General features: G+C 40.7%; 1 protein-coding gene across 4 annotated transcripts in view; it reads right to left on the reverse strand.

Annotated features, from left to right (window-relative positions):
• Positions 1-20,682, reverse strand: part of fam20b (FAM20B glycosaminoglycan xylosylkinase) — a 162,279-nt gene that overhangs the window by 129,160 nt on the left and 12,437 nt on the right. For 3 of the 4 annotated variants that reach the window (XM_072573452.1, XM_072573450.1, XM_072573449.1), the window contains one exon: positions 10,985-11,051. The exons of the other annotated variant lie outside the window; for it this stretch is intronic. The gene's annotated coding sequence lies outside the window, so the exon portion shown is untranslated. The remainder of the gene's footprint in view (positions 1-10,984; positions 11,052-20,682) is intronic. 4 annotated transcript variants of the gene reach the window in all.

Genomic DNA, 20,682 nt, shown 5'->3' on the forward strand with positions numbered 1-20,682 from the left:
GGAAGTATTCCAATCTACCCTTTTTCAGACCAAAATGAATAACTTCACATTTATTTTGAACTCCATCTGCCACAGTTTTACTCATTCACTTAGTCTATCAATAGCCCTATATAACTTTGTGCTACCACCTACACGGTCTACAATGCTGCCTAACTTTGCATCGTTAGCAAATCTAGATACATGACTTCCTATGCCATTATCCAAGTCATAAATAAGTAGTGTGAATAATTGAGGCACTGACACAGATCCATGTAGGAGACCATTGGTCACATTCTGCCAATTTGTGTACCTACCCAGTACCCCTACTTTCTGTCAGCTGCCACTCAGTTTCCCTGCCACGTCAGTAGTAATTTGCACTCAATTCCATGAGCTTCTACCTTAGTTAACAGCTTGTGTGAGTGGAACATCAAGTGCCTTCTAGAAATCCACATAAATAAGACCCATAGATCTTCGTCTGTCCACTACCTCGGTCAATTCTTCAAAGAATTCCATGAGATTTGTCAGGCATGACCTACCTATCATAAATCCATGCTGGTTCTCCTTGATTAAATAAAAATTTTCAAGGTGCTCAGTTACTCCATCCTTGATTATAGACTCCAACAACTTCCCCACCAAAGACATTAAGCTAACTGGCTTTCATCTTTCGCCCTTCTCAAAATGCAGTGTGATGTGCACTTTTCCAGTCCAGAGGGACATTCCTAAGGAACTCTGAAAGATCATAGTTAGGACATCTATAACATGCTACCCTATGTCCTTTAACATCCTCCAATGAAAACCATTAGGTTCCAGGGATTTGCCACTCTTTAATTCCATTAATATATTGGTAATGAGGAAAGGAAGCTAAATTTTAATTCAGTCCCTGCTCCCAATCCACTGTAAGTTTCCTCAGGACTTCAAGCAACCTATCCTGCTTTTCTACTGCGAATACGAAGTTAAAGTAACATTCAACATGTCTGCCATTTTCCCATGATCATTAACAAGATGCTAATTTTGGTCATTAGTGAACCAATACTGCTCCTGATCACCCACTTTCCTTTCATGTAACCATAAAATTGCTCCTTATTGATTTTGATGTCCCTGACAAATTTCTTTTAATAATCCTTCTTAGCATCTTTTATGAGCTGCTTTCTGGTCTTGGTATCTTTGCCATTCAGCAGAATCTATGCCGGTAAAGATAAGACTAGCTGCATGCCAAACAACAAGCAATAAGACAGATTATAACCAACATTTTAGATCAAAGCTTTGCATTCCTGTTCTGACCATCCATCCGTGAATCGTAGTGGACAATTCAGCACTAACAGAGGAAGGTTTCACAACCATCCTTTCCTCAATGAAACAAACATTTGAGCAAAAAGCAGAAATGGAGCATTCAGCTCCTGGAAATTGATTCACCAATCAATAAGATCATTGATTGGAACTGTTTCGATTGGAACTGAAATTCAATTTCCATCTATCCTCGATAAGCTTTCAACACCTTCCTTAGCAAAAATCTATTTAACTCTTCCTTAAAAATATTCAAAGATTATGTTTACATCACTGCATCAGCAAGACAGTTTCAAAGGCACACAGTCTTCTGAGAAAAATATTCATCTCATGTCTGTTTATTCTTAACAGTGATCCCAAGTTCTAGATTCTCCCATAAAATAAAACATCCTCTCCACATCTACCTTGTCAAGACTCTTCAAAGTCTTATGTGCATCAATAAAACCACCCATTACTCTTCATTGAGTATTAAAGACCTTCGATGTGCTGGGACACTAGTCCGAACACAGCTCAAGTGAAGTCCATTCCACTGGAACAGATCCCTTCTACTCATTACTGGTGTTAATGCCTCACAAACTGAAACACAATTCACTGACACCAACATTTCAGTCCAGGTGCTTCTTCAATTATCTTTCTTCCATCAAAGTCAGAAAAAGAGATGTTTGCTAGTGATTACACAAAGTTTAGTACCAGTCACAACTCTTCTGACAGTAAGTAGTCGGTGTCTTTATGTAGCAAACCCTCAACAACATTGAGTCTTGGCCTAATCAGTGGTAAATAATATTCACCCCACCATCGAGACTGCTAATTCTGCTGTAAGTAGCTCACCTTCCCAAAGGCCATCTACTAAACAAGGGAAGAGCGTGCTAGAATACTCTCCACTTTCATGGATGACCGCAGTTCCAACAATACTCAGGAATCTCAATTGCACAAAACAAAACAACATTAATTTGCTCTCATCAACCACCTTAAATGTTCATTTCTTCCTCCACTGGCACACTGTTGTAGTAATAGGTAACTGTACTTATTAGAGATGGAGCAAAACTTCACCTTCTCTGGGGAAATAAGATAGGGCAAGTGACTGAAGTATTAGTGGGGGAGCATTTTGGGGCTAGTGATCAAAATTATATTAATTTTTAAATAGTTATGGAAAAGGATAGGCCTTGAATAAAAGTTGTTTCTTATTTGAAATAAGACAAACTTTGATGGCATGAGACAGAACTTTCAAAAGTTGACTGCAGTAAACTATGTGCAGGTAAAGGGATGATCAGCAAGTGGCAGGCTTTCAAAAATGAAACAATGAGAGCTCATTGTGCTCCTGTTACAGAAAAGGGAAAAGCTGGTAAGAGTAGGGAACAACAGATGCATAAAGATATTGAGGCTGTAGTCAAGAATACAAAGGCATATGTTAGATATAGACAACTGAGATCAAGTGAATCTCTTAAAGAGTGGGGGCGTGGGGCATTCTTAATAGAGAAATCAGGAAGGAAAAAAAAAGGGGAAAAGAGATAGCCTTGGCAGATAAGGTTAAGAATAATCCAAAGAGATTCTAAAAGAACATTAAGAGCAAAATAGCAATTAGACAGAGAATATGCTCCCCAAAAATCAACGAGGTCTTCTACATGTAGAACCACAGGAGATGGGATTGAATGAATATTTCGTGTCAGTTTTACAGTGAAAACAGACTTGAAGGTTAGAGACCTCAGGGAAATAAATATTGATGTATTGAAAATAGTCCACATTACAGAAGAGGTGGTTTTGAAGATCTTAAAAAAACAAAGGTGAATAAATCTCCAGCACTTGATCAAATGTAGCCCAGAATGGTGTGGGAAGTTAGGGAGGAAATGGATGGCCCTGAACAAAGATATTTATATCATCCAGACGTCTGGAAGGTGGCTAATGTGTGCCTTAATTCAAGAAAGGCTGTAAGATGGCTGACATAAATAGTGGGTAAGTTGTTGAAGGGGATTCCAAGAGATAAAATTTACATGCATTTGGAGTGGCAAGGACTGATTATGAATAGTCAGCATGGCTTTGTGCCTGGGAAATCGCATTGCACAAACTTGATTTTAAGGACAAAGCCAAAAAGGTTGATGAGAGCACAGCAGTTTAAGTTGTTTACACAGATTTTAGTAAAGCCTTTGGCAAGATTTCACATGGTGGAAGAATTAGTAAAGTTAGATCACATGGGATTCAGGGATAGCGAGGCAGTTGGATACAAAATTGGTTTGACATTATGAGACAGAGGGCGTTGGAGGAGGGTTGCTTTTCAGATTAAAAGTCTATTACCTGCTATATGAAATTATTAAATTGGAGAGCATTCAGAAAATAATTACCATAATGGTGCCAGGATTAGAGGTTTTGAGTTAAAAGGATGCCATCCCGTTCCTGTCTCAGTCAAAGCAAAACATTCAGAGAGACAGTATAGTTTTACTTCCTTCATCTTTATTCTGGGCCCTGGAGCGAGAGAGAACGATTGCACACGTATACAGGGACATAAGTTCTCAATCTTCTCTCAAACAGCAGATTCATAATCAATTATATAGTCACTTAAAGGGAGCAGCATCCGGATAAGGCAACATTCATATTGATTGGGTGACTGCTACAATCAGCGACTGTCCGTAGTAGAGTTTAAGCCATCTGATTTTATGCAATGAATGTTCGTAACCTTAACTGGCTTCACATAATGAATGTTTTTCATCTTGTTTAACTGACTTTGCATAATGAATGCTTTTTCACCTCATTAACCCACTACCTTTGCCTCTAACACATCACTGTTTACTATAAGTTCTTATCTCGTCAAAGTCATGCTAGCTGAGCCTTTGTTACTCAACCCAAAACTTAACTCTTTCCCTACCTGCTCATAGCTTATACACTTTCTCAAGGAGAGGATAGATAGGTTGGGACATTTTTCAGTGGAGTGTAGAACTGTTATGAAGTTCAAAGCATGTACTGTACCTTTAAAAGAAAATGAATGCCGTTCTGGAGTGAGAGCTTACAAGCACCTGTGATATGACTAGATGGCAGCTTCAGAGTGTACTGGAAAATTGAAAATACGTAATATTTGGCTGTCAAATGGATACCAGAGTAGTTTGCTGTTTTGACAACTGTTCAAAGTTAACCAGTTTAAATTATGCCCCAGGATACTAAAACCCAATCAAGTCTGAATTTATTGCTTTGCCAATATTGAGTCCTGAAGAAGGGCTTATGCCCGAAATGTCGATTCTCCTGCTCCTCAGATGCTGCCTGGTCTGCTGTGTTTTTCAAGCACCACATTTTTCAACTCTGGTCTCCAGCATCTGCAGTCCTCACTTTCTCCTTTGCCAATATTGAACCAATGAAACGATCCGATGTTGGGGATATAAAAATGCAGGCAATTTGAAAACTGGAGAGAGAGCAACTGCCATCAAGACAGATCCAAGAAATTCGGAAACTCTCTGTCAAAAGGTACCTTTTCATATGAAACATTCATAGTAAAAAGAAAGACGACGACCCAGGAAGATCTTTAGCTGGAAGAAGACTCTGACGACGACAGCCGTGGTTTTGAAATTAAGTTAATGTAATTTTATTAAGCGCCTTATTGAAATAGCATGTTGTTATAAAGTTGGAGGCAGGTAATAAGCAATTAAGAGAAAGAGGGGCTTAGAGTTGTGAATAGTTGTTTAAAGTTCGCTTTTAGAGTTAAAGAATAAATTGATATTATTTTCTTTAAATAGTAGAATTTGGGAGTTCTCTGTCACTCATATTTTAACAGATTATGAGGCAAGGTAAGCTTTTCTAGGTGTTTTGTTTAATTAACACAGGGGTTCCCCGTGTCATAATAAGGACATTGAGGGGTGACCTTCTAGAGGTTTATAAAATCCTGAGTGGCATAGATAAGGTGGAGCAGTTCAAAAGTCTTTTCCCTAAGGTGGAGCAGTTCAAAACTAGGGGGCATATTTTTAAAGTGCGAGGAGAAAAATTTAAAAGGGACTTGCGGAACAACGTTTTCACACAGAGGGTGGTGCATCTGTGGAATGAATTCCCAGAAGAAGTGGTAGATTCAGGTATAGTTACAACAATTAAAAGACATTTGAATAGGTCCATGAATACGAAAGGTTGAGAGGGATATGGGTCAAACACAGATAAGTGAGATAAGCTTAGTTTGGGAAACATGGTCGGCATGGATGGGTTGGATAAAGGGTCTGTTTCCTTGTTGTATGAGGATACAGGGCACTAACTCATGAGACATTTCAGAGAACATCTCTGGGACACATGCACCAAACAATCCCATTGCCCTGCGGTCAACCACGTCAACTCCCCCTCCCACTCCACCAAGGATGTGCAAGTTCTGGGCCTCTTTCACCACCAAAGCCTAGCCACCCGACGCCTGGAGGGAGAATGCCTCATCTTCCACGTTGGGACCCTCCAACCACACAGCATCAACATTGATTTAATCAGTTTCCTCATCTCCCCTCCCACCACCTCATCCTAAATCCAACCCTCCAACTCGGCACCCCCCTCTTGAACTCTCCCACCTATCCAGCTTCCTTCCCACCTATCTGCTCCACCCTCCACTCTGACCTATCACCATCACCCCCTCCATCTGCATCTACCTATCACCTTCCCAGCTACATTCCCTCTAGCCCCACTACCCCTCCTATTTATCTCTCAGCCGCCTCACCCCCGTCATATTCCTGATGAAGAGCTTATGCCCAAAACATTGACTCTCCTGTTCCTTGGAAGCTGCCTGACTCGTGGTCACTTTCTCCTAGTCGTTATAACCTTACTGCGAAGCCTTTTTCAAGGATGTCCACCTTGAAGAAATTCTCCTCCTGCCTCCACAAAGATCTCAATGAGTCTCGCTCTCTCTCTCACACTGTACCCATCAGGTCATCTCTTCTGCCCAGAAGCTCTTAAACCACGTCAGACTCAAGCCCACTATTACAGCCACATCTCCTTCCTCAGCATCTTCCTATGCAACCAATTTATCTTGCATGGACTCTAGACTACATCCAGACCATCACAATTTGGACCTGATCAGGACAACCATTACCTACAGCAAATCCAAAGCCTCCAGAAACAGTTCTCCTTCTGGATCCCCCGTTCCATCCTTGGAGCCATTCGCCACCACCTACTCTCGCTTACCCAAAATTCACAAAATTCATTGTCCCGGTCGACCCATCATCTCCCACTATCCTGCCCCAATGAACCTATCTCTTCATACCTTGACACCATCCTGTCCCCCTTGGTCTACGGACTCCCCACATATGTTCAGGACACCACCCACACCCTCCACCTCCTCCATGAGTTTCGTTTCCCTGGGCCCCAATGCTTTATCTTCACCATGGACATCCAGTCCCTGTGCATGTCTATCCACCATGGCGAAGGCCTCCAAGCCCTCGGTTTCTTCCTCTCCCGCCGACCCAACTCGTACCCCTCCACCGACACACTCATTCGATTGGCTAAACTGGTCCTCACCCACAACAGCTTCCCCTTCGAATGCTCCCACTTCCTCAGATCAAAGGGGGAGCCATGGGCACCCGCATGGGTCCCAACTATGCCTGCCACTTAGTCAGATACATGGAACAGTCCATCTTCCGTAGTTCCACTGGCACTATTTGCCACCTGCTCCTCCAGTACTTTGATGACTGTACTGGTGCCACCTTGTGCTCCCATAAGGAGGTTGAACAGTTCATCAACTTCACAAACACCTTCCACTCTGACCTCAAGTTCACCTGGACCACCTCGGACACCTCCCTCCCCTTCCTGGAATTCTCCATTTCCGGTGACTTACTCAACACTGATATCAACTTCACACCCACCAACTCCCACAGCTACCTGGACTAGACCTCCTCCCACAACCTCCACCACCACCTTCTCACTGTAAAAATGCTATCCCTTACTCCTAATTCCTCCACATCCACCATAGTTGCTCCCAGGAGGAGCAATTCCACTCCAGAACACCCCAGATGGCCTCCTATTTCAAGGACCACAATTTCCCCTCCCACGTGGTCAATAATGCCCTTCAGCACACCACCTCCACTTTCTGCACCTCTGCCCTTTCACCCCACCCCTCCAATGGCAACAAGGATAGAACCCCCATGGTCTTCACTTTCCATTCCACCAATCTCCAGATACAATGCATCATCCTCTGCCATTTCCACCACCTAGTCAGACCCCAACACCAGTGATATATTTCCCTGCCCACCCCAATCAGCATTCCACAGAGACCATTCCTCTGTAACTCCCTTGTTAGGTCCATGCCCCCCACCAACCCACCCTCCACTTCCAGCAGCTTCCCTCGCCACCACCCCCCTTACCATCTAAGGTCTAAAAGGGTTCCTTCCATATGCGGCAGAGATTTTCCTGCACATCCAAATACCTCATCTACCGTGTTCATTGCTCTCAACATGGTCTCTTCTACATTTGGGAGACAAGACGCTCACTTGCGGAATGTTTCAGAGAACATCTCTGGGACACACACACCAAACAATCGCGACCCGCTGTGGCTGAGCACTTTAACTCCCCCTCCCACTCCGCCAAGGATATGCAAGTCCTGGTCCTCTTACACTACTAAATCCTAGCCACCCGATGCCTGGAGGAAGAACGTTTCATCTTCCGCCTTGGGACCCTCCAACCACATGGATTTCACCAGTTTCCTCATCTACCCTCCCCCACCTCATCCCAGATCCAATCCTCCAACTCGGCACCGCCGTCTTGAATTCTCCCAACTGTCCGCTCCATCCTGTGCTCTGACCTATCGCCACCACATGCAACTACCTATCTCCTTCCAAACTACCTTCCCATCTTCCCCATCCCCCCCATTTATCTCTCAGCATTCCCCTCCCCCCAGCCCCCCCCCTCATTGCCGACATTCCTGATGAAGGGCTTATGCCAGAAACGTCGACTCTCCTGTTCCTCAGATGCTGCCTGACCTTCCACGGCCCCACTTTTCAATTCCTTGCTGTATGACTCAATGATTCCACAATTACAAGTCTCATCAGACAGCATTTTCCAGGACTGAAAACTCTAACACCTAAAATGATTTGGCAGTAGATCCAATAGAACATCACAACCTGCAAGTTCCCCTCAAATCCACACACCATCTTGACTTGGACATATAACAGTCATTCTTTCACAGTCACTGAACCTAAAAACTGGAACTCCCTTCCTGACAACACAAGATGTACCTACACCGCATGGACTGCATAGCTTTAAGGCAGTGGCAGCTCACCATCACCTTCTCAAGGGGAATGAGGGATGGACAATAAATGTAGGCTGAGCCAGCAATGTCCACATCCAATTTCTCTTTCAAAATAGCCTGTCATTTGACACACCTTCATTTGAATGATCATATGAAAATTCAAGGTGCTAAAAAGGGCTTCTGCCTTTTTTTTGTTTGAGATGGCAAAAAGCTAGAAAATTGAGGGACAGCAACTGCTTACAGTTTAGGATCCTTTAAGAAGAAGATATCAGTATCCTTTAAGCAACTATGAGGAAGGAAAGCAGCTAATATATTCTTTTCTCCTCAATCTCAATCTTTTCTCCTCATTAAAATTGAGGCTGCTCCTACATGCAATTCAACAGGGAAACACAAGACAGTAAAATGGGCGGCACGGTGGCACAGTGGTTAGCACTGCTGCCTCACAGCGCCGGAGACCTGGGTTCAATTCCCACCTCAGGCGATTCTCTGTGTGGAGTTTGCACGTTCTCCCCGTGTCTGCGTGGGTTTCCTCCGGGTGCTCCGGTTTCCTCCCACAGTCCAAAGACCTGCAGGTCAGGTGAATTGGCCATGCTAAATTGCCCGTAGTGTTAGGTAAGGAGTCGATGTAGATGTAGGGGTATGGGTGGGTACGCTTCGGCGGGGCGGTGTGGACTTGTTGGGCCGAAGGGCCTGTTTCCACACTGTAAGTAATCTAATCTAATCTAATCTAATCTAATCTAATCTAATCTAATCTAATCTAAGGACACATTAACAGACGATATGCCCTTTCACTATTACACATGAAGGTCTAATGACAGATCACTGATCAGGGTAAAGAGTCAAAGGGAAATCTCCAGGAAAGGCACAGATACTCAATTAATAAATCAATTCCTTTTGGTAAAAAAAAGCTCAGCCCTAAAAAAGGAAGAATCATATTTAACCCAGAATTCGTCTCATCAGTAAACCAACTGAGAATAGTTGAACGACCCCACCAATATGAATAAGGTGGTAAATTTATTTTCCTCAAGCATGGTTCCATATGAGCTGAATCAAGCAAAATTCACAGTCAATTTTAACACTGTTCATGGACTAGCTAACTGCAAAAAAATGGATTTACTCTGATCTGATTCCATTAAGTGCTTAAATCCACCTTGCGAAAGATGTAGTTATCTGCACTCAATAACATATAATACAGGTAATAAAGGGCACTCTCTTGCTATAGTTTAGTGTTACACTCCTAAATAAGTACAGACTGTTTTTATAATCAACCTGCTTAAAGACATTATTACACATCTCTGGTGCAGATGGGACTTAAACATGGGTCTAACACTGCACCATAACAGCCTTAATACTTACTGTAAATTATCAATCTGTTCAGAGATATTATGATACATCGCTGGAACAAGTGGAATTTGAATTCAGTTTCTGGCTCATAGGTTAAGGTCAGTACCATTACACCGCAAGAGCTCTCATTACTGCATAACTATTTAATGGCGAGTGTGGAACTACTTCTGGACCTAAACAGAGTATTCTTAGGAATCACCTGTGCTATAGTACCCAAGGACGACATTATCTACAACAAATGGAAGATTTCTAAGCATATTGGCATGTTTTTCTACACTAAACATCTGGACATTCCTGAGCTTAAAACACGATGCCCATCTTTGACAGTCTCCTGTATTGAACACAGTCCGCCAATTTCTCAGCAACAAGCAGACAAAACACGTCCAACAATCCTAGCCACTCTCCCCTACATCAAAAACATCTTGGAAATGACTGCCAGATTATTCAGATCCCTTGGCATCATGGTAGTCCACAAATCCACCAATACACTAAAGCAGCAGCTAATGAACTTAAAAGACCCTATACAGACAACAAGCAAAACTATATCATTTACAAAATACCTTGCAAGAACTGTAACAAACATTACATTGGACAAATAGGCAGAAAACTAGCCACCTGGATACATGAATATCAACTAGCCACAAAAAGACATGACCCACTCTGACTAATATCTTTACATACAGATGAGGAAGGACACCACTTCGACTGGGACAACACATTCATCCTAGGACAAGCCAAACAGAAACACATGCGAGAATTCCGAGAAGCATGGCATTCCAACTGGAACTCAATCAACAAACACATTGACTTGGATCATATTTACCATCCCCTGAGAGAAAGAACAGGAAATTACATCACCAATGCAAGGAAACCTAAACACATAAAAAAGCAGGCCATACCACCAGTGCTTCATCTGGATGCTCACTGATGAAGTTATCTGTTATGGTGACGAAACATCTGAAAATGAACCTTCCAGCTCAGCAAACAAACCTACATGCAGAACCTCAACCTGAGCTACAAATCTCCTCAAAACTCACTAGTCTCCTTATTTCCCAGCTTTACAATTCACTTGTAATGAACACTGCATTACATTAAAAATGAGACAGCATCCTTTCAATTGTCCAAATTAAGAAACACCATATTGAAGTGGTTCATGCAAGGCAGTAAAATCTTGTTTTCATGAGTACTTACCAAAAAAAGACCAAAAAAGACCAATTTGTTGTCATATTGATAGTAGAATTGGCTCTTAACTTTACCCCTGATATTAAAACAAAAATAAGATATTTCATTGATAAATCCTGTACCATATACAGCCAGTTCTTCAATAATACTAGTTGTGTTCCTGTGCGACCCCACGACATATAAAAAACGCACTATAAAAATAACAAAATGCTGGCGATATATCGCATTATAGCCAACACACATTATACATTTCACGTTTTAGAAGAAGCATTCCCCTATTCATCGATCGTGTTACAGCAGAACTGACTGTACAAGAGATCTTCAACAGAACACACATTTAGTCATAAAATATCCAGCTAATTGCTCTGCAGCACTTCCACCTTGAACAACATCCCTTACATACAAACATAGATGATGGTATTACCAATTATATCGGCATAATTTTATATGACACCCAGGTTGGTTTGCCTTTTAAGTGTTCTAAATCAGTTCAAATCAGTTTCAGAAGTATAGGAGTGGTATAGTTAAATCATATTTGCCAGGGTTAATACTAAGTCAGACAAGGAGATGCATGAATACAACCTTATTAAACTCAGTCTTTAATACAAAACTAGTTTTAATATTGAGGATAATAAAGTAATGTGAGCTAATCACCTGCTACATCTGTGGGCGGCACGGTGGCACAATGGTTAACACTGCTGCCTCATAGCGCCAGAGACCTGGGTTCAGTTCCCACCTTAGGCAATGGTCTGTGTGGTATTTGCACATTCTCCCAGTGTCTGTGTGGGTTTCCTCCGGGTGCTCCGGTTTCCTCCCACAGTCCAAAGATGTGCAGGTTAGATGAATTGACCATGCTAAATTGCCCGAAGTGTCAGGTGAAGGGGTAAATTAGGGGAATGGGTCTGGATAAGTTGTTCTTCGGAGGGTCGGTGTGGACTTGTTGGGCCGAAGTGCCCGTTTCCACACTGTAAGTAATCGAATCTAATAATCTAATCTAATCAAGCAGAGCCTATAACCATGTCTATTAGAGTATTATTTGAGCTTTCCTTCCAAATCAGAATTACATTCAGTGTCCAACAATGCTCTTTTTCTATGTGGCTAGACCATATATTCCTTTCTGTGCTCATAGGCTTAAGCTATTTAACTAATATTGTGATACAAATTGCAACTTAATTAAGATTGTAATGAACAAAATCTTGATAAACTGATCAGCTTCCACTCCATACAGTAGGTCTTGAGAGGAGTTTCATAAACTCTGATAACTGCTTTAAATAACCTGAGATCTTTCTCCTAAACCAAGCACTCATCTTAGGGATACTAAATTTCACTGATAAAACCAATTATAGCAATTGTTACCAATGAAGGTAAACAATCGAGTCAAGTGGAATAATTTATCAAGGTGTCATTCATCTGCAGAGTCATTTATTAGAAACAATAAATTGCTGATTTTCATTGATTTTACAAATAAGTCCCAATTTTGACATTACAGTCTTTTCCTCTGCAACACGGTGAAGAATATACCATAAATTATTTTTAGGTTCTTAACCTTTCCCTTACTACTGAGCAATCGGTACTTTTGTCTGCAGTTTATTTTCCTTTATTCTTTTATAGGATGCATCACTGGTAAGGTTAGCATTTGTTGCCAATGCCCAACCACATATTGAGTCAAGTGGTCTACTAGCTTATGGCAGTTAAGTAGTCAACCATTTTACTGTGGACCTGGAATTACACGTAGGCCAGATTAGTGAAGATAGCAGATTTCCTTCCCTAAAGGACAGATGAGTTTTACAACCAACGATGATAGTAACTACTGATCTTGAAAACTGGCTTTCAATTTCTAAAATTATTAATTCAATTTAAATTCCACCAGCTGCCACAATTTTGTTCCAGTGTAGGTCTTGAGAACATCAGATATATCAAGATACATTTCTAAACTAAACTAAAGAAATGGGAACGGTGGAAATCAAACAAAATTAAATTGCTGAAGAAACTCAGCAGGTCTGATAGCATCTGTGGAAAGCAAGCAGAGTTAACACTGAGTGCAGTAACTCATCTTCAGAATGCTGATATGTTATTTGTATGTCTAGAATTACAAAATGCAAGGATTGACCCTTTTAGCTTTCTAAGGTGCCTGCATCATGCCCAAAATAGCCATCAAAACCCTATAATACCACTTAACTAACTCAGTTTTGGAGTTGAAAACAAGCTGTACAATTTCAAATTATATATGCTTGACTGTGCAGCACATGTGAAAAGGGCATTGTAACATTACCGACAATAAATAAAAGCATACGAAATAAGAACAAGAGAAGACTGCTCTACCAATAAAGATGCTAGTAGGTCCAAGTATGGGCTTCACTCCATTTTTCTGCCTGCTTCTCGGTAACCCTCAACTTTCTTGATCATCAAAAATACATCCACTCAGCACTGAATACATTCCAGTGGCCCAGCTCCAGTGCTCTATGGTAAGGTAGTGTAAGACTAGACCAAACTGAAGGTATTCTTCTTATTCTTAAATGGGAAACCTCATTTATTTTTAAACATGGTCTCCGTTCTAGATTCTCCTATGATTGAAAGCATTTAGTCAGCACAAACCTCTTCAGAATTTTGTGTTTCATTCAGATCACCTCTCATTCTTCTCAACTCCAGTGAGCATAGCTTCAACCTTTCCTCAGATTCTCCTCATCCCAGGAGTCAGCCTAGCGAACCTACTCTGAACTCCTTCCAATGCAATTATACTCCCCCTCAAACAGACCAAACCATACACAGCACCCTTGATGTGATCTCACTAATGGCCTGTAGTTGTAGCATATTTTACATACTTTTATACTTCACTGATCTTGCAATTAAAAAAACAACACAATTTGCAATCAAAGTATCTGTAAGCTAACATTTTGTGATTCATGCATGAAAGCTAAAATGTAGGGGAATGGGTTTGGATGAGATACTCCTTGGAGGGTCAGTGTAGACTTGTTGGGCTGAAGAGCCTATTTCCACACTGTAGGGATTGCAAATAACATTCTGCATTTCATTTGTTTTCCTCTCCTCTTGCCATATTTTGTACTGTCTGCCAATCTTTGCCATTCACTGAACCTATCTATACCCTTTAACAAATTCTAACATTCTCACAACTTGCTTTCCTACCTACTTATTATCAGGTAGGACCTATAAAAACTGGATAGGTTACATCTTAATGGGACTGGGATAGATATCCTCAGTGGGATATTTGCTAGTGCTGTTAGAGTGAGCTTAAACTGGCTTGTCAGCCTGATGTGAAGCTCAGGAGTAACCCAAATTGGAAGGAAATAAAATTAGCAACAGAAAGTCAAAAAGATATCAGAAAGACATAGTTTAGATTAGATTAGATTACTTACAGTGTGGAAACAGGCCCTTTGGCCCAACAAGTCCACACAGCCCCGCCGAAGCGCAACCCACCCATACCCCTACATCTACCCCTTACCTAACACTACGGGCAATTTAGCATGGCCAATTCACCTGACCTGCACATCTTTGGACTGTGGGAGGAAACCGGAGCACCCGGAGGAAACTCACGCAGACACGGGGAGAATGTGCAAACTCCACACAGTCAGTCGCCTGAGGCAGGAATTGAACCTGGGTCTCTGGCGCTGTGAGGCAGTAGTGCTAACCACTGTGCCACCGTGCCGCCCATAGTTAAAGGCACTTTACCTGAATGCATGCAGCAACCACAAGGAAAATTAACTACAAGCACAAATGAAAATACAATGGCACGATCTAATTACCATTACATCAAAATGGCTGCATGGTGACAAGGGCTAGGAACTGAATATTCAGCATTTAGGAAGATAGACAGTGAGGAAAAGAAGGTGGAAGTGCGCTGATAACAGGGTTGGGGTCATTACATTAGTAAGGGAGGATCTTAGATTGGAAGAACAATATGAAATTTGTTTCGGTGGAGCTAAGAAACACCAACGGGCAGCAGACCTTGGCTGCAGTTATTTAAAAGGAACAAACAGAATGAGAAGTTCTAGGAAACTAGCACAGGGGAGATGATTTCCTGATGAAGGGCTTATGCCTGAAATGTTGATTCTTCTGCTCCTTGGATGCTGCCTGACATGCTGTGCTTTTCCAACAACACACTCTCAACTCTGATCTTCAGCATCTGCAGTCCTCACTTCTCCACCGAACAGGTTTGGTAGTGTAGAGCATAGTATTAATTATATGAAGGGAGAATGTGGCATGGGTAACACAATTATCGTCAGTGACTTCAATTTTTGTACAAACCAGGTAAACCAATTGAGCATTAAAGTTGCGAGGGAAGAAATTATGGAGTGTGTTAGAGGTGGTTTTCCACAAGAGTACATTTGAGGAGCAACTCAAGGACGTATTATTTCAGATTTTGTGATATGTAATGAAAAAAGGCTAATTGGGAAACTTGTTATAAAAGAATCTTTAGTGACCAGAAGGTAAGGTAGTTCATTTTGAAGCAAGGATTTGAATAAGAGAAATTATGAAGGCACGAGGTACAAAATAGCTGAGGTAAATTGGAAAATATATTTTAAAGAACTGCACATAAGCAATGGATAGTCTTTGAAGTGCTATTGTAATGACATACAGCAACTACTGTTGCTGTCAGCAATCACTGGTAATAAGTATGATTGTCTATCTAGGAAGTTCCATGCCACTGGTATACAGCAACTATATACTCCTTCAAGATGTGAAAATTCAAAAGCAGTCAATCAACTATGGCTAACAAAGTAAGTTCCTGGTTTTTGCATAATATTAAAAGAAAAGGCCTGCACAGTTGCCAGAAATAGCAGCAATTGGAGAGGACTGGGAGGTTTGTAGAATACAACAAAGAAGCAGCTGAGAAACTGAAAAGGATGGGGAAACGAAAAATGAATGCAATTTAGCAAATAACAAAAACGTACTCCAAAGGCTTTGATAGGCATGTGAAAAGGCAACATCTGGCAAAAACAAATGTGGATCCATTAGAGGCTGAGTCAGGAATATTTACAATGGGGAACAGAGAAATGGCAGACAAGCTAAATGATTGGTTTGCATCAGTTTTCACAGAGGAAGATGCAAGAACTCTCCTGGAAGTAGATATCCAAGTGGTTAAGGAGAGCGAGAAATTCTTGGAAACTAGGATTCGTGAGATGATGTACTTGAGAAATTAATGGGCTGAAAGCTAATAAATTCCCAAAATTCTGATAGTCTTCATCCCAAAGCACTGAAGGATGTAGTTAGAGATATTTGATGCAATGGTGATTGTCATCCAAAATTCTAGACTTCAAAATGATTCCTATAAATTGGAAAGTAGCAAAAGTCATCTCCCACTATTTAAGGAAGTTAAATAGAAAATGGCAAACTACAAGCCTATCAGCCCTAAATCAGTCATAGGATAAATGCTACAAACTATTATAAAGAAAGGGATAAGCAGATATTTGGTTGGCAAAGATCTGATTGGGCATAGTCAGCATGAGTTTACTAATGTGAAATCATATTTAACAAACTTCCAAATTTTTTAAAGTTGTCACTAACAAAATTGATAAAAGAGAAATGATGAATATAGTATACTTGGATATTAAGACTTTGATAAAGCCGCTTACAGGAGACTGTTTAGAAAGATTACAGCACATGGGTTATGTACTGGCATGAATCAATGATTGGCTAACAGAAAACACAGCAGGAATAAATGTTATTCTGATGTTGACAGGCTATGACTAGTGGAGCCCTGCAAGGATCTGTGCTTGGGTTTCAGATATTCAAAATATATAAATGATTGAGGTAGGATCAAATGTATTATTTCTAAATTTGCAGATGATACAAAGCTAAGTGGGAACACGTGGCATGTGGAAAATGTAAAGTGGTTTTAGCAGGATTTGGAAAAGGTTTGTGAAAAGAATATGGAAGATGAAATATGATGTGTAAAAATAGGTGGTTATCCACTTTGTTAGAATAAACAGATGTGCACACTACTTATTTAATGGTAAAAGGTCAAAAACTGCAGATGTGCAAAGGGACCCAGGTATCCTTGTCAATAAATCACCGAAGGCTAATAAGCAGGTGCAGAAAGATTTGAGGAAGACTAATGGAATGCTAGCTTTTAAGTCCAAGATGATTAGAGTATGGGAGGAGTGAAGTCTAGCTTCAATTGAGTAAAAGCTTGATGAGACCATATCTGGAATAGTGTGTGCAGTCTACGTCTCCTTATCTCAGGATTGCCATAGAGAGTATGCACTGATGGGTCACCAGCTCTGTTCCTGGAATGGATGCAGAAGGGTGTGGAAGCCAATTCATCTAGTGCATTAAGGATAGGTTCATGATTGGTATAGATAAATAGGGTCACGATTAGTAAAGGGATACGGGTTACAGGGAGAAGGCAGGAAATTAGTGTTGATACATATCAGCCATGATCAAATGGTGAAGCAGACTAGAGGGACCAAATGGCCTAATTCTGCTCTTATAGTTTGTGGTCTTATGGTCTCTCTCCTCTGAAGAGAGATTAGAGGAACAGGACCTATATGCTCTAGAAGTTTGAAGAATGAGGTCTGATCTCATTAAAACCTACTTAAAGGGATAGACGGGGTAGATGCAAGTGAAATGTTTCCCCTCGTTGCACAACCTAAAACTGGGGTGGGGGGAGCAATTTCAAAATAAAACGGATGCTACCTAGGCCCAAGAGGAGAAAAAATTATTTTACTCAGAAGGCACTTTTGTTTTCACAGCCTTCTGTGGTGCAGGAGTCTACAGCCTTTGAGTATGTTGAAGGTAGAAATCGATTAATAGAGGTGTACTGGGTTATGGGGATGGGTGAGTAAAACGCAAAATGTCCCATCAGCCATGATTTTATTGAATGGTGGGGCAGGCTAGATTAACTGAATGGCTCACTTATGTTTCATTTATCTCAATTCTGTTTATCAGTTGTTCTCTACCCTCCATAATAAAATTGCCCCACACCATGAACCCCACACATGGCATATTATTGCATGGTCTTTCAAATTAACGACCGAAATGAAAACTAACCCATATCAGTTTATTGGCTGAACAGATCAGTACGAAATGAGTTTATGCAGTAAATAAAAACATTAAAATTAAAGGTCACTTCAATCTCTCAGCTTCAGATCATTAAATGAATTGTTTCAGGAGACTGTCAAACACCCATCTTCTGGACCATCCTTTCCAGTTTGATTGGTCAAGTTTATAAAACATTCAAGTTTCTCCACAAGTTTTACACTGCCTCTGTTACATAGGGCTAGTCTATAAACTATTCCCACCAGCATTTTCCCTAACTCTACTTCACAATCTTCTTAGGCAAGATTCATCCTCACTAACCTCATGATGTCATCTCTTATTGTCAGCCTTCTTTTCCTCCTTTGCCATTTTATCTACTTTCTTGAAATAGAGCACCCTGAAATATTAATTTCCCAACATAAACATGTGTTCATGTCTCTAAAATGTTTAAAATCTAATCCACAATCTCTTGCTGTATTGTCTAACTTATTGTGAATGTTTCCACACATTCAGAAAAAGAACCTTTAATTTTTTTTTAAACTGTCATTCCTTGCAACGTCAGAAGTTTATCAAAATACTCAAAACTTACATCTTTCAGTATTAATTTAAGCTTATATCTTTCAGTATTAATTTTTTAAGAATTTCTTTAATGGAGCATGGGCATTTCAGGTAAGGCCAACACTTGATACCCAACCCCATTTGTCTTTGAACAAACTGGCTTACTCAACTACATCAGACAGCATTTAGGAATAAAGCATATTGCTGTGGATCTGGAGTCATACAAGCCAGACCAGTAAAGATGGCAAATTTCTTTCCCCAAGGGCATTAATAAACCAAATTTGTTTATACGACAATTCATGACGTTTGTCATAGTCGCAAAGATAAGCTTTATAATCCAGACTTGTAAATTTAAATTCCACCAGTTGTACTAGTAGGATTTGAATCCATGTTGAATCCATTTGCGTGGTTATGAGAAACTCTAAGAAGAAAAAGTCAATGACAGGCACAGTCTATTGGCCACTAAATAATAATATCTGGTGCGGGCAATAAGCAAAGAAATAACTTATCCCTATAAAAATAGCACAGCAATTATCATGGGGGACTTTAATCTGCATGTCAGACAGGATAGCCTTGAGGATAAGTTCACTGAATGTATTCATGATAGTTTCCTTGAACAGTACGTCATGGAACTGACCAGGGAACAAGCTATCAGAGATCTGGTCCTGTGTAATGAGACAGGAATAATTAATGATCCCATAGTTTTGGATCCTCTTGGAAAGCACAATGACAGTATGGCTGAATTTAGAATACAGACGGAAGGAGCAAAGATAAAATCCAATACTAGGGCCCTGAGCTTAAACAAAGGAGACTACAATAGGATGATGGAGGAGTTGGCTAAGTCAGACACGAAGCAAAGACTTTATGGTGGGACAACTGACCAACAGTGGAAGATTTTCAAAGCAATTCTTCCAAATACTTAGCAAAAGTATATATCAGTGAAAAGGAATGACTGTATAAAAGGGGTAATCTGCAATGGGTGTCCAAGGAAATAAGGCAGGCTACCAAATTAAAGAGAAGGTATACAAAGTGGCAAAGACCAGTGGGAAACTAGAAAGTTGGGGAAACTTTAAAGGCCAACAGCAAAAACTATAAAGAAAGTTAGATTATGAGAGTAAACTAGCTCAGAATATAAAGACAGGTAGCAAGTGCTTCTATAAATATATATAAAACAAAAGAGAGGCAGGATGAGAAGGGGAATTTAGTAATGAGATATGAGGAAATGGCCAAGGCATTGAACACACATTTTGTGTCAGCCTTCAAGGTGGATGGCTGTGAATAACCTGCCAGTAATTGATAAAGAGGTGAAGGTAGCTGAGGACCTGGAAACAACCATTCTCATGGAACAGGTAGTACTGAGCAAGCTCATGGAGCAGGTGGGACCGAAGGGTCTGTTTCCATGCTGTACATCTCTATGACTATGACTCTAAGTCTCCTAGCCCTGATGCAATGCATCCCAGGGTACTAAATGAGATGGCAGGAGGAATAACAAATGCACTTGCGGTAATTTTCCAAAATTCACTGGACTCTGAGGCAGTTCCAACAGTTTGGAAAACAGCAAATGTGATGCCACTGTTTAAATAGAGAATGTAGAATTATAGATGGTTGGCTTAACCTTTGTGGTGGGGAAGATGCTTGAATCTATAATCAAGGAAGAATTAGTAAGACATCTAGATAGAAATTGTCCCGTTGGGCAAATGCAGCATGCTTTCATGAAAGGCAGGTGGAATTCTATAAAGACATTATTGTGGAAACAGGGGACCCAGTAGATGTGGTGTATCTAGATTTCCAAAAGGCATTTAACAAGGAGCTGCACAAAAGGCTGCTGCTGAAGATAAAGATGCATGGCATTACAGGTAATGTATTTGCATGGATAGAGGAAGCAAACAGTGGGAATAAAAGAGTGCCTTTCTTGTTGGCAATCAGTAACTAGTGGTGTGCCTCAGGGATCAGTATTGGGACCACAATTATTCACTACTTTCATGGATGATTTGGGGCTGGGTACCACGTGTACTACGTCAAAGTTAGCTGATGACATTAAGAGGACTGTGAAAATTTGCAGAGGGACATAGATAGTTTAAGTGAGTGAGCAAAGGTCTGGCAGATAGAATACAATGTTAATAAATGTGAAGTCATCCATTTTGATAGGAATA

This window comes from Chiloscyllium punctatum, chromosome 7 (assembly GCF_047496795.1).
Source record: "Chiloscyllium punctatum isolate Juve2018m chromosome 7, sChiPun1.3, whole genome shotgun sequence".
In the NCBI taxonomy this organism is placed as follows: Eukaryota; Metazoa; Chordata; class Chondrichthyes; order Orectolobiformes; family Hemiscylliidae; genus Chiloscyllium; species Chiloscyllium punctatum.